Below are 12,480 nucleotides of genomic sequence, written 5' to 3'. Positions count from 1 at the left end.
AGATGTTAATCTTAATGTCTTGTGACTCGTTCTGGGAAAGGATTGTTGTCTATATGAGCTCAAGGAGACCAGAGAAACTCCATTTTGAGCTTTGTCCTTTCACAGAGAGACCCAGAGGAGGATGTGCCCCTGGCAGACCTGCCCAGCAGCAATCATGGCATGGAGTGGGGAGGTAGTTTAAGGTGGGGATCTGCAGGTGCCAGGGTGCACCAGGCAGCAGTGGCTGGGGGCCTCTGGGAGCCAGTTGCTGATGTGGGACAGCCAGACAGTGCCTCAAATATTCAGAAACCTGTGGGATCCTGTGTTCACCACCCAGGGACAAAGGCATGAGTCCCCAAGGGGAAGCCTCCACTAATCATGGGTATAGCCTCTGCACTGCCCAGGTGAATACTTCCCCAGGACTCAGTGGGAGGTCCAGGGTCCACCTCTCAATGGGGACTGCTCAACAGAGCACCTTGGTTCTGGCCTCCTCTTCTTGCTTCACCAGCCCTACCAGCTTCCTGGTAACATAAACACTTCATGTACAAGCACCTGGCTCTGCTTTCTAGGCTGAGGCAGGGAGGATATTCAGGCCATGACAAACATTCCATATGATACTTGATGCTCACATAATCCACATTGAACATCTGTCCTGCTTCTTGGGATGGGATCCTCATCCCTTCCCTCAGGACTGCAGGCCCTGGCTTTGGGTCAGTTGTGTAGCATTGGGTTTTAATGACAACATTTGTAAAGTGCCTGGCAGTTAGGAAATACTTAGTCAAAAGGATCTTCTTATCTTTCCAGAATTCCTGACAATGCAGATTGGTGACACAAATATTTATTATGTCCCGCCTTGGGCAAGGCGCTAGGTGAGGTCTTGATCCCCACCATGGGGCCGTACTGGGCTGTCCCTTCCCCCCTCAGGTGAGGTAATCTTAGGTGTCTGTAGAATGCTATTTTCTCAATGTCCCTGTCCAGGTTCTGCAGTGCAGAGACTTGGCTTTCCTTCCTTAGGCTCTGCCCACGGCCCTGGGAGCTACTGCTGCAGCCTCATACCAGCCTGGCACACACACTGCGCTGAATTATCCCCCTGAATGTCCTGCACGGTTTCCTCATGGCAATTAGAATTCCCCAACAGGTATGAGTCCTAGGAAGGTGTGCTGCTGAAAAATGGAGCTCATGCGATCATATCCACACCTGGGCTACTGTCTCATAGATTACCTTTTTAAAAGTCTTGGGCTGCAACTCCTTAATAAGTCATTAAATCCACATGGTGAGTCATGACCAGCCTTTAAAAATATGAAATGGGCAGGAGAGATGACTTCAGAGCACTTCATACACCATTTGCCCTTGTGAACTGACTTTTTATTAGAGTGACTTAGTCACCACATGCAGAGCATCCTACAGACCTACGTGATCCTGACTTCCAAGCAGCACCCACTGCCCAGGGGAGGTCAAGCCAGATGTGCTGAGGTTTGTCCTGTCTGGAAACTGGAAAAGCACATACAGAGAGCCAGGCGTGATGGCTCTTGCCTATAATCCCAGCACTTTGGGAGGCGGAGAGGAAAGGATTGCCTGAGTCCAGGAGTTCAAGACCAGCCCTGGCAACTTGGCAAGACCTCGTCTCTACAATAAATAAAAAAAATTAGCCGGGTGCGGTGGCACACATCTGTGGTTCCAGATACTTGGAAACCTGAGGCAGAAGGATCACCTGAGCCCAGCCAGTTGAGGTTGCAGTGGCCGTGAGCAGAGCGTGCCACTGCACTCCAGCCTGGGCATCAGAGTGAGCCTCTGATTCAAAAAAAAAAGACACACAGAGGTCTTGGGGCTCAGGCTATCATAGGAACTCATCTGGCTATCGTCTTTAAAGCTTGAACTCAGCTTTCACTGATTGCACTCATGGCAGAATCAGTCTTATTGGGAGCCTGGTGTCTCCCAACCTTAACCACGTTTCTGTGGACCTGCAGGGAACCTTGGCCTCCTGTACCAGCAAGGAAAGAAGATGACGTGTCGATTTTAAATTCTGAGACACAGTGTCTTAGTCCATTTGTGCTACTATAACAAAATACCATAGACTGTGTAATGTATGAACAATAGAAATTTATTGCTCACTGTTCTGAAGACTGAAAAGTCCAGGTCAAGGTGCCCATATTCGATGTCTGGTGAGGGTCTGTTCCTCATAGTTGGCACCTTCTGTATGTCCTTACATGGCAGAAGGAGCAAAAGGGTTCCTTCAAGTCTTTTTTTTTTTTGAGTCAGAGTCTCACTCTGTTGCCCAGACTGGAGTGCAATGGCACACTCATGGCCACCACAGCCTTGACCTGCTGGGCTCAGGTGATCCTTTCGCCTCAGCCTTCCAAGTAGCTGGAACTACAGGCACATGCTACCATGCCCGGCTTAATTTTTTATTTATTGTAGAGACGAGGTCTTACCAAGTTGACCAGGCTGGTTTTGAACCCCTGAGCTCAGGCAGCCCTCTCACCTCTGCCTCCCAAAATGCTGAGATTACAGGACTGAGCTACCATGCCCGGTCTTCCTTCAGGCCTCTATAAGAGCATTACTCCCACTCATGAGGGCAGAGTTCTCATGACTTAATCACCTTCTCAAAGCCCCATCTCCTAATACTATCACCTTAGGGTTAGCTTTCAGTATATGGATTTGGGGGGACAAATACAGTCTGACCATAGTACTTGGCAGTTGGCACCGAGTCCTCTGACTATAGCCAGTATTCACCAAACATCTTGCATAAACAACAATTTTTTTAAAAATTGCCCACTTAGTGAGCCCAAAGCTATAGGGAATTTTGTATTACTTCCCTTTCAGGTGTCCATGTGACATTGTTCATATTTAATCACCACTGCACTTCCCCCTGATTTAAGACCACACAATCCTCTCACCTCTGCCACCCAAAGTGCTGGGATTACAGACGTGAGTCAATGCACCTGGCATGAGCAAATTATTATATGGCGTGAATGAGTAAATGTGTTAACATTGTTGGGAGCCAGGATTATCACTGTGGAAGAAGGGACATACAAATACAAAATGGGAAAAACAAAAAAGAACTTGAAATTAGAGATATTAGTGTATGTCTAAAATATGCATAATTTCTAAAATATGCATAATTATGTATATGTGGGTACATATGTGTGTGTGTATATATATATACATGTTTATATTTTCTAGCTCTGTCCACTGAAAGGACCCAGAAACAAAGACACCCTAAGAGCAATGAGCACACCTGGCTCCCAGATCTTGGTTTCTAATACCATTCCACACTAAAAGAAACCTGTGCTCTCCCAGAAATAGCTGGTTCTGGGAAAGAAGCAAGATATGCACAATGTAAGCCTTGAATATCTTGTTATGCTGGAAATGAAGTGCTTTAAAAAATGAGCAGGCTTAGCCGGGCGTGGTAGCGCACGCCTGTAATTCCAGCTACTTGGAAGGCTGAGGAGGAAGGATCGCCGGAGCCCCAGTAGGTCGAGGCTGTGGTGGCCGGGAGCGGCCACTCCACTCCGGTCTGGGCGACAGAGTGAGACTCCAACTCAAAAAAAGAGAGCAGGTTACAAGGCAGATTGAAGGGGCTCCCACTGGCCAACTTCGGAATTGAAAAACAAACAAAAAAACCACACACCATCTCAGAAAGAGACCTCAACTCTTATTTGGGTTCTTCACTTTGCCACAGGAAAGAATTTCAGAGCAAGTCTTCAGATCGATGAGCAAAGTAAAGCGTTTATTAAGGTGATATTACACACTTAAAAGGAAGGGAAGTGGGGGCAGGCAGTCTCAGGAGAAGAACTGCCTACAGGAAGGAGAATACACACTCCAAGGGAGGGGAGTGAGGACAGTCTCATAATAAGAACTGCCCCAAGGGAGTCTTGGTGACTGGATTTTATCTCCTCTGCCTTCAGGGAGGTGGGTGAGAGGGGTGAAGGCCATGAGGGCCATGTGGACCATGGATTTGTCTTCATTTGGGTATCTGGGCTGCAGTTAAGAAGGGTAGAGGGCCTGATTTGCTCCACTGACTTCAACCATAAACACCCTAGGGTGGAAGTGTTTTCCAAATGTTAATGCCTTCTTTCCTGTGTCTTATAAGAAGAAACAGCGGTCACATTTTCCTGCACTTATTAGTCTGTCTCGAAACTATTCCTAATATACCAACCTCAGGACATGAGGTTCTTGGAAGCAAATTATCAGATTGCTTTTACTGAACTGCAAGTAAGGTTACATTTTTACTTAACCAACATTCCAACTTGTAAAACAGGCTTTGGAAATGATGTAATTTAAGGAAAAATAATCATATCTGAAGTGATGCTTAAACAGAAATTTTGCTTTATTGTAATAGTTTATTTATAGAATGATTTGCATTTAATCTTAGTTTTGCATAGCAAAGGGTTTGTTCTGGAAGTGATACTTATGATGTGTTCATTAGTTTAGAGGTGCTGGAACACACCCGAGTGGGGTTCATCTATTTGTGCAGGCAGCACAGGGCTGATCACAGCAAATCACATTGATCCACCCCTCATGGTGCCCTGTCACCAGTCACCCTCCTCCAAGTAAGGTAGCTCATGGAGTCTCACAACCCCCTCCAGGGATCCCAGCAGGAGCCTCAATTACAAATGTGGGACTTCTGGGATCACACAGCCAGTGCTTCCAGGACTGAAATCTGTCCACCAGGAACTGAGATGGGTAGCACTTGGTGTTCCTTAAGCACAAGATAATAGATGAGTTAAGGGTAGCAGGTGTTTTTGCACAACTCGCTGCAGAAAAGATATTATAATAGGTAAGCCCTGAGCTCCCCAAAGCCAAGCTGCCTCCTTCTCCTGATTTTTGTTTGTTTGGTTTTGTTTTGAGTTGGAGTCTCACTCTGTTGCCCAGGCTAGAGTGCGTGGCACATTCACGATCACCCCAGTGTCAACTCGCTGGGCCCTGGTGATCCTTCCGCCTCAGCCTTCCAAGTAACCGGAACTACAGGCGTGTGTTACCACCCCTGGCTAATTTTTTTATTTATTGTAGAGACGAGGTCTCGCAAAGTTGCCCAGGCTGGTCTCGAACCCACGAGCTCAGGCAATCCACTCGCCTCGGCCTCCCAAAGTGCAGGGATTACAGGCAAAGTGCTGGGATTACAGGCTGAGCCATCTAGTCCGGCCCTCCTGTTTTTAAGTGCTATCCTTCTTGAGGGCTGCTAGGGAAGACAGACACTAGGACGAGCCCAGAAGATCACCCAGGGCCATCGGAGTCTGGTGGTGAAGGGCCTGCTCTCCTCGGTACCCTTCCTGAAGAAGCAGCGTTGTGGTCCGTACAACATTGCCACCTTGCACCCACCATCATCATATCCAGAAGGCTTCTCCTGGTCAACGGTCAGGTTGAGCACAGAGAGACCAGGTGCAATGCCAGGTGCAATGCACCTCTTCTTTAAAGCACATCGCCTTTTTTTTTTTTTTTTTTTTGAGTTGGAGTTTCACTCTGTCGCCCAGACTGGAGTGCAGTGGCCGCTCCCGGCCACCGCAACCTCGACCTGCTGGGCTCCGGAAATCCTTCCGCCTCAGCCTTCCAAGTAGCTGGAACTACAGGTGCGCGCTACCACGCCCGGTTAATTTTTGATTGATTGTAGAGATGAGGTCTCGCCAAGTTGCCCAGGCGGGTCTCGAACCCACGGGCTCAGGCAATCCACTCACCTCGGCCTCCCAAAGCGCTGGGATTACCGGCTGAGCCCCTGAGCCCGGCCACATCGCCGTTTTTTAAGGCGACACACAGGCGCAAAGGTCACCTGGTTTGATGATCAGAACCACTCAGTACAGGACGCCCGTCCTCTTCACCACCAACCTACTTTTATAACATCGTTTATACTGAAGAATTCAGAACCTGTGAAATCCTCTTTCAGGTGTGAACAAGGGAACTTGCGCGGAGTCAAAAGTCAGAACCCCGCCCCTGTCCCCTCGCAAGGCCCCTGCCGTGTCCTTCCTCCTCTCCCGGGATCGACGTCTCTCTGAGCCAATCGGGGACGGCTCAGCTTTGCTCCGCCTCCTGGAACCTCTCGCGCATGCGCCCTAGGCCAAGGGAGGGGGCGGGACACGCGTAGCCGGCTTTCGGCTGCACGGGGCGTGGCGTTCCGTGGATCCCGCCCGCCATGCAGGCCCGCTGGGACTCCGCAGCCGCGCCAGGCCCGCGGGTACACGTGGTAGGTGCCGGGTGGTGGGTCGACTGCGCTCCTCCGCCTCTTCACACTCTCCCCTTCTTCTCCCCTCTTCTCACTCCGTCCTGCCCATCGTATTCTTGTCTCTCTTCCTCCTCCTCCCCGGGGTCTTCACGTCCCACACCACTACCTTCCGACTTGCCGTCGAGGTCCTCCGCCCAAGCAGTGTGTAAGCCCCAGCAAGAGTGAAGCTGTGAGTGGAAGGGTGTGTGATGAGCAGAGTCGCGGGTCGGCGCCGCGTGGCTTTGGAATCTCTGACTTCTGGGCGGTGTCACCTTCTCCCCTTCACCACAAACTCGTCCCCCTGGGGACTTGCCCTGTCTTAGTTTGAAACCTCCGTGCTGGGAGCACACTCAGCGTGCCCCAGCTGGCCCTCACAGGTGCGGAGGGGGCAGCGTCCTTTCCTGGTAGTGGAGTGAACGGACAGCACACCTGTCCGCCTGCCCCGCCCACTCGCCCTGCCCCCCGCCCTACAGACCTGACCTACAAGCCCTACACGATTGCCCTACAAGCCTGCCCTGAACACCCGCTCTGTCCTAAACACACACCCTGCCTGCCCTGCACACATGTCCCTCTGCCACCCTGCACACTTGTACTGCATGCCCTGAACACTTGCTCTGCACACCAGCATACTAGCTTTGCACACCTGCCTTGCATGCTGGTGGAGGCTGGAGCAGAGGGCTTCAGGGTTCAGATGTCAGAAGGAGCCTAGAGGCTGATGTAGTGAGAGCCACAGAGATGTAGGATTAACAATAGTCCAAAGGCTCCATGCAGGGTGGCTTGATTGTTTTTATGCCAGTCTTACTAAAATTGGTGACAGATTAATCAAGGTTCATCTTTGTCAGAAACTGACATTATGTTTTGTCTTGTAGATCTTGAGTAAAGTAAAAATACGCTTTCCTTCTTTTCCTTTAAAAAAGTAAATCCAAAGTAAATTTGTAAATAGATTAGGGTACTAGTTTTATGCCTATAAATATAAGTCTACGAAGGGATATCACTGTTGGATCAGATCCTCCTAGGGAGGTTTCATTTGTAACGTACTTGACTGAATTTTTTTTTTTCTTTTTTAGTTGGAGTCTCTGTCACTCAGGATGGTGTGCAGTGGCCTGCTCATGGCCACCGCAGTCACAACCTGCTGGGCTTGTGATCCTTCCACCCTCAGCCTTCCGAGTAGATGGAACCACAGGCATGTGCCACCACACCCAGCTAATTTTTTGATTTATTGTAGAAAAGAGGTCTTACCAAGTTGCCCATGCTGGTCTCGAACCCCGGAGCTCAGGCAGTTCTCTCGTCTCCATTTCCCAAAGTGCTGGAATTGCAGGCATGAGTCACCGTGCCAGGCTGAATTGTATTATCTTTTTTTGAGTTGGAGTCTTACGCTGTCATGCAGGTTGCAGTGCAGTGGCATGTTCCCGGCCACCACAGTCTCGATCTGCTGGACTCAGGCTGTCCTTCCACCTCAACTTTCCAAGTAACTGGAACCACAGGTGCACACCATCATGCCTAGCTAATTTTTTGATTTGTTGTAGAGATGAGGTTTTACCATGTTGCCCAGGCTGGTCTTGAATCCCTGGACTCAGGTAGTCCTCTTGCCTTGGCCTCTCAAAGTGCTGGGATTACACGCTAGAGCCGCTGTGCTTTTCATAACCATATTTGAATTTAATGTTTTAAAAAATCATATCTACATTATATATGAATATGCAATACACACTTATATATGTATGTATATATGTGTACACACACACCTGACTGGTTTATGTTTTGCCCAATTTCTTTTTTTTTTTTTTTGAGTTGGAGTCTCACTCTGTCGCCCAGACTGGAGTGCAGTGGCCGCTCCTGGCCACCGCAGCCTCGACCTGCTGGGCTCTGGCGATCCTTCCGCCTCAGCCTTCCAAGTAACTGGAACTACAGACGTGCACTACCACGCCCGGCTGATTTTTTGATTTATTGTAGAGATGAGGTCTCGCTGCCCAGGCGGGTCTCGAACCCACGGGCTCAGGCAATCCACTCACCTCAGCCTCCCAAAGGCGCGGGATTACAGGCTGAGCCACCGAGCCCGGCCCAATTTCTTTTATTAAAGGTATAAACTCAAGGATGAGGACAGACTGTAATTTCTATGGGTATTTAATTAATATAATTTGTAAAATTAAGACAATTCCTGTAATTGGTTGTTTTGTTGGTAGTCAGGTTTCACTGGTTTCATTCCATACCAGTTTTGAAATTTTTGTTTTGGGCTCCTTGAGCAAAGGACAATGCTGGCGCCAAAGCAGCCCTAAACTAACTGTAGAACAAAGGAATAGAGAAATGGACTTCACAAGTCCCATTTGCTCAGCTTGGTTCTTTGTATTCCCCACCCCCTCCCACTTTGTTAAAGCATTGTTTAGGGGAAGAAGCACTTAAAAGGTTATTTTGTTGCAGTTTTTCTATCATAGTTGGCTAAAGTGCTTATTCCACCCAGAAAATGACCAATCAGTGATTTCATGAATGGGTAAGAAGATACACAGGTGCTTGTTTCAACCAAAATGATCATATTTCTGACTACTCATTGAAAAACCCATGAATTTACTGTTGATTGGGAACAATTTTAATGCCTTTCAGCTTTTTTTTCCCCTTTCAAAAGTATGAGGAAGACCAATTCAGGGAAATCTAGACGATTAATCTTATGGAGCAAAATAACTTCAGGGTCTTGGAGAGAAGGAATAGATATTTGTTTGTCAGGGCATGTTCTTTCCTTGTTCTGAGTTATTCTGTAAGTCAGGCCTTGCCCTTTAGAAAAGGGCATTGTGTGGGTGGTTAAGGGGAAGTAAATTAGAGCAGTTAAAAGGGAATTTAGTTTTCACACTTCTATTAATCCATTTCTTTTAATTTCCAGTCTATTATCCTCCCAGTCTACAATGCTGAACTGTGGTTGGATGAGTGTTTGAAGTCTGTTTTGCAACAGGACTTTGAAGGCACCGTGGAGCTCTCTATTTTTAATGATGCTAGTAAGGTATTTATAAACTTCCTGTTGGGTCTTTTAACCCCAGTATAAGTCACATTTGACTGTTCTGAGGAAAGTTTCCTGATCTGCCAGTGTCCTTCTTTCAGGACAAGTCTGGGACTATCATTGAAAAATGGAAAGAGAAGCTAGAAGTTTCTGGTATCCTTGTGGTCATTGGAGGCCATGATTCTCCTTCTCCCCGAGGAGGTGAGTAAACATGTTTAACTTATTTATTTATTTGAGTTGGAGTCTCACTCTGTCTCCCAGGCTGGAGTGCAGTGGCACGCTCACGACCACCCCAGCGTCGACCTGCTGGGCTCTGACGATTCTTCCGCCTCAGCCTTCTAAGTAGCTGGAGCTACAGGCATGCACTGCCACGCCCAGCTAATTTTTGATTTATTGTAGAGATGAGGTCTCATCAAGTTGCCTGGGCTGGTCTCGAACCCGCAGGCTCAGGCAATCCACTCGCTTTGGTCTCCAAAAGTGCTGGGATTACAGGCTGAGCCACCAAGCCTGGCCATGTTTAGCTTATTAAACTGTAATTCATGATATCTTTTTTATTTTTGTATACATATATTTTTTGTTTTAAAGATGTGGAGTACAATTCAGGGTTAGATATACAAATAAATGTTCATTATGCAGGTACCCTTGATGAGGTTTGTCCTCCCTGCCCCCCCATCAGATAATTCATGATTTCTTATCAATTGACGTACTTAAATAGTTTTTTTGAATTGGAGTCTCACTCTGTCGCCCAGACTGGAGTGCAGTGGCACGCTCCTGGCTACCGCAGCTGCGACCTGCTGGTCTCCGGCAATCCTTCCGCCTCAGCCTTCCAAGTAGCCGGAGCTACAGGTGTGTGCTACCACATCCGGCTAATTTTTTATTTATTGTAGAGACAAGGACTCACCAAGTTGCCCTGGTGGGTCTCAAACCCACAGGCTCAGACAATCCGCTTGCCTTGGCCTCCCAAAGTGCTGGGATTACAGGCTGAGCCACCAAGCCTTGCCCTTAAATAGTTCTATGTTGTTCAAATACTGACAAAAAGTATCTTGGTGATAATTGGGTCTACCACTTATTAAGCACTTACTGGATCTAAATTCCTTAATTTTCGGTAAGGATTTGTTATTATGATCTGAATGTTTGTGTCCTCTCCAAAATTCATGTGTTGAAACCCTAACCCCCAAGGTGCCTTTGGGAGATGATGAGGTCATGAGGGTGGAGCTTCATGCAGCGATAGTGTCCTTATAAAAGAGACCCCAGAGAGCTCCCTTGCTCCTTCTGCTGTGTAAGGACAGTGTGAATCAGATTACAGGCCCTCAGCAAACACTGATTCTGCCACAGGCTTGGCCCAGAACTTCCAGCATTCAGAATTGTGAGCAATGAATTTCTGTTGTTTAGAAGCCACTCAGTCTATATTATTCTGTGCTTACACTCAGATTATTCCAGCCACAGTAACTACTAATCTACTTTCTGTCTCTGTAGGTTTGCTTATTGTAGACATGTCATTAAATGGAATCACATAATACGTGCTCTTTTGTAACTGGCTTCTTTCCTTTAGCATAATGTCCTAAGGTTCATGTAAAGTGGTAGCATATATGAGTATTTCATTCCTTTTCATAGGAGAATAATATTCAATTGTATGAAAATGCCATATGCTGTTTGTCAGTTGATAGATAATTGGGTTGTTCTACTTTTTTAGCTTTTGTGAATGGTGCCAGTATGAACATTCATACACAAATTTTTGTTTGAACGCTGGTTTTCAATTCCTTTGGGCATATACCTTGGAGCAAATTTTCTGCATCATATTATAATTCTATATTTAACATATTGAGGAACTGTCAAACTGTTTTCCATGGCGTCTGCACCATCTTCCATTCCCTCCAGCAATCACTTCCTGGCCTTTCAAGTGTACATTTCCTCCAGCAGTGTATGAGGGTTATAACTTCTCCATATCCTCCTCAACACTTGTTATTTTCTGTTTTTTTATTTTTATTTTAAAAATTATAACCGTGCTATAATTAAAAAGTGGTAGGAAGTGGTGTCTCATTGTGGTTTTGATTTGTATTTCCCTGTTGACTGATGTTGATAAGCATCTTTTCATGTGCTTGTTTTGCCATTTGTATATCTTCTTTGGAGAAATGTCTATTCAAGTCTGTTGGCCACTTTCTAATTGGGTTATTTGTCTTTTTGTTGTTGAATGGTAGGAGCTCTTTATATAGCCAAGATACTACAACTTACTAGATATGATTTGCAAATATTTTCTTCCATTCTTTGAATTATATTTTTGCTTTCTTGAATGTGCCTATTGGTGCACAAAAGTTTGTAATTTTGATGTATATGAAATCCAGTTTATCTATGTTTTATGACATGGGCCTTTGGTGTTATATCTAAGAAACCATTGCTAAGTCAAAATCATGAAAATTTATCCTTATGTCTTCTACAAAGAGCTTTCTACTTGTAGCTCTTATGTTTAGGTCTTTCATCCATGTTGAGTTAGTTTTTACATATGGTAGGAGATAAGGTAACTTCATTCTTTTGTATGTAGTTGTTTCAACATCATTTATTTAAGAGACTTATTCTTTCTCCATTTAATTTTCTTGGTACTCTTGTCAAAAATCAACTAACCATAAATGTATAGGATCATTTCTGAACTGTCAATTCTATTCCACTGGTCTATATGTCTATCTTTATGCTAGTACCACAGTATTTTGATTACTTCAGCTTTGTGATAAGTTTTGAAAATTGTTTTCTTAATTTCCTTTGAGATTGTTTATTTCTGGTGGGTAACACTCACGGCCACCCCAGCGTCAACCTGCTGGGCTCAGGTGATCAATCTTTCCACCTCAGCCTCCCAAGTAGTTGGAACTACAGGCGCATGCTACTATGCTCAGCTAATCTTTTGATTTATTGTAGAGATGAGGTCTTGTCAAGTTGCCCAGGCTGGTCTTGAACTTGTGGGTTCAGGCAGTCCTCTCACCTTGGCCTCCCAAAGTGCTGAAATTACAGACTTGAGCCGCTGCACCTGCCCTTAATGTTTTTCTTATCAATGAACTATTCTTGCAGTGCTAGAATAAACCAGCAATGACATTATATTATTATTATTGTTATTATTATTACTGTTTTTGAATTGGAGTCTCACTCCATTTTCCAGACTGGAGTGCAGTGGGATGTTCACAGCCACCCCGGTGTTGACCTGTGGGCTCAGGTGACCCTTCTGCCTTAGCCTTCCAAGTGACTAGAACTACAGGCGCACGCTACCATGCCCGGCTAATTTTTTGATTTATTGTAGTGATGAGGTCTCACCAAGTTGCCCAGGCTGTTCTCAATC

The 12,480-nt window shown here is 46.1% G+C and overlaps 1 protein-coding gene across 2 annotated transcripts in view; it reads left to right on the top strand.

Moving 5' to 3' along the window:
* Positions 1–8,954: 8,954 nt before the first annotated feature.
* B3GNTL1 (UDP-GlcNAc:betaGal beta-1,3-N-acetylglucosaminyltransferase like 1) overlaps positions 8,955–12,480 on the top strand; it is a 115,693-nt gene continuing 112,167 nt past the window's right edge. The window contains exons 1-2 of one of the 2 annotated variants that reach the window (XM_021711213.1): positions 8,955–9,161; positions 9,260–9,359. The gene's annotated coding sequence lies outside the window, so the exon portion shown is untranslated. Of the gene's footprint in view, positions 9,162–9,250; positions 9,360–12,480 lie in introns of those variants that run through there. The other variant, XM_021711214.1, reaches the window with a different exon arrangement.

Source organism: Carlito syrichta, unplaced genomic scaffold, assembly GCF_000164805.1.
Source record: "Carlito syrichta isolate Samal-C Ts95f unplaced genomic scaffold, Tarsius_syrichta-2.0.1 Scaffold301934, whole genome shotgun sequence".
NCBI classification, from domain to species: Eukaryota; Metazoa; Chordata; class Mammalia; order Primates; family Tarsiidae; genus Carlito; species Carlito syrichta.
Note: the sequence above shows the minus strand (reverse complement) of the source record. Positions and strands in the feature narration are given on the sequence as shown.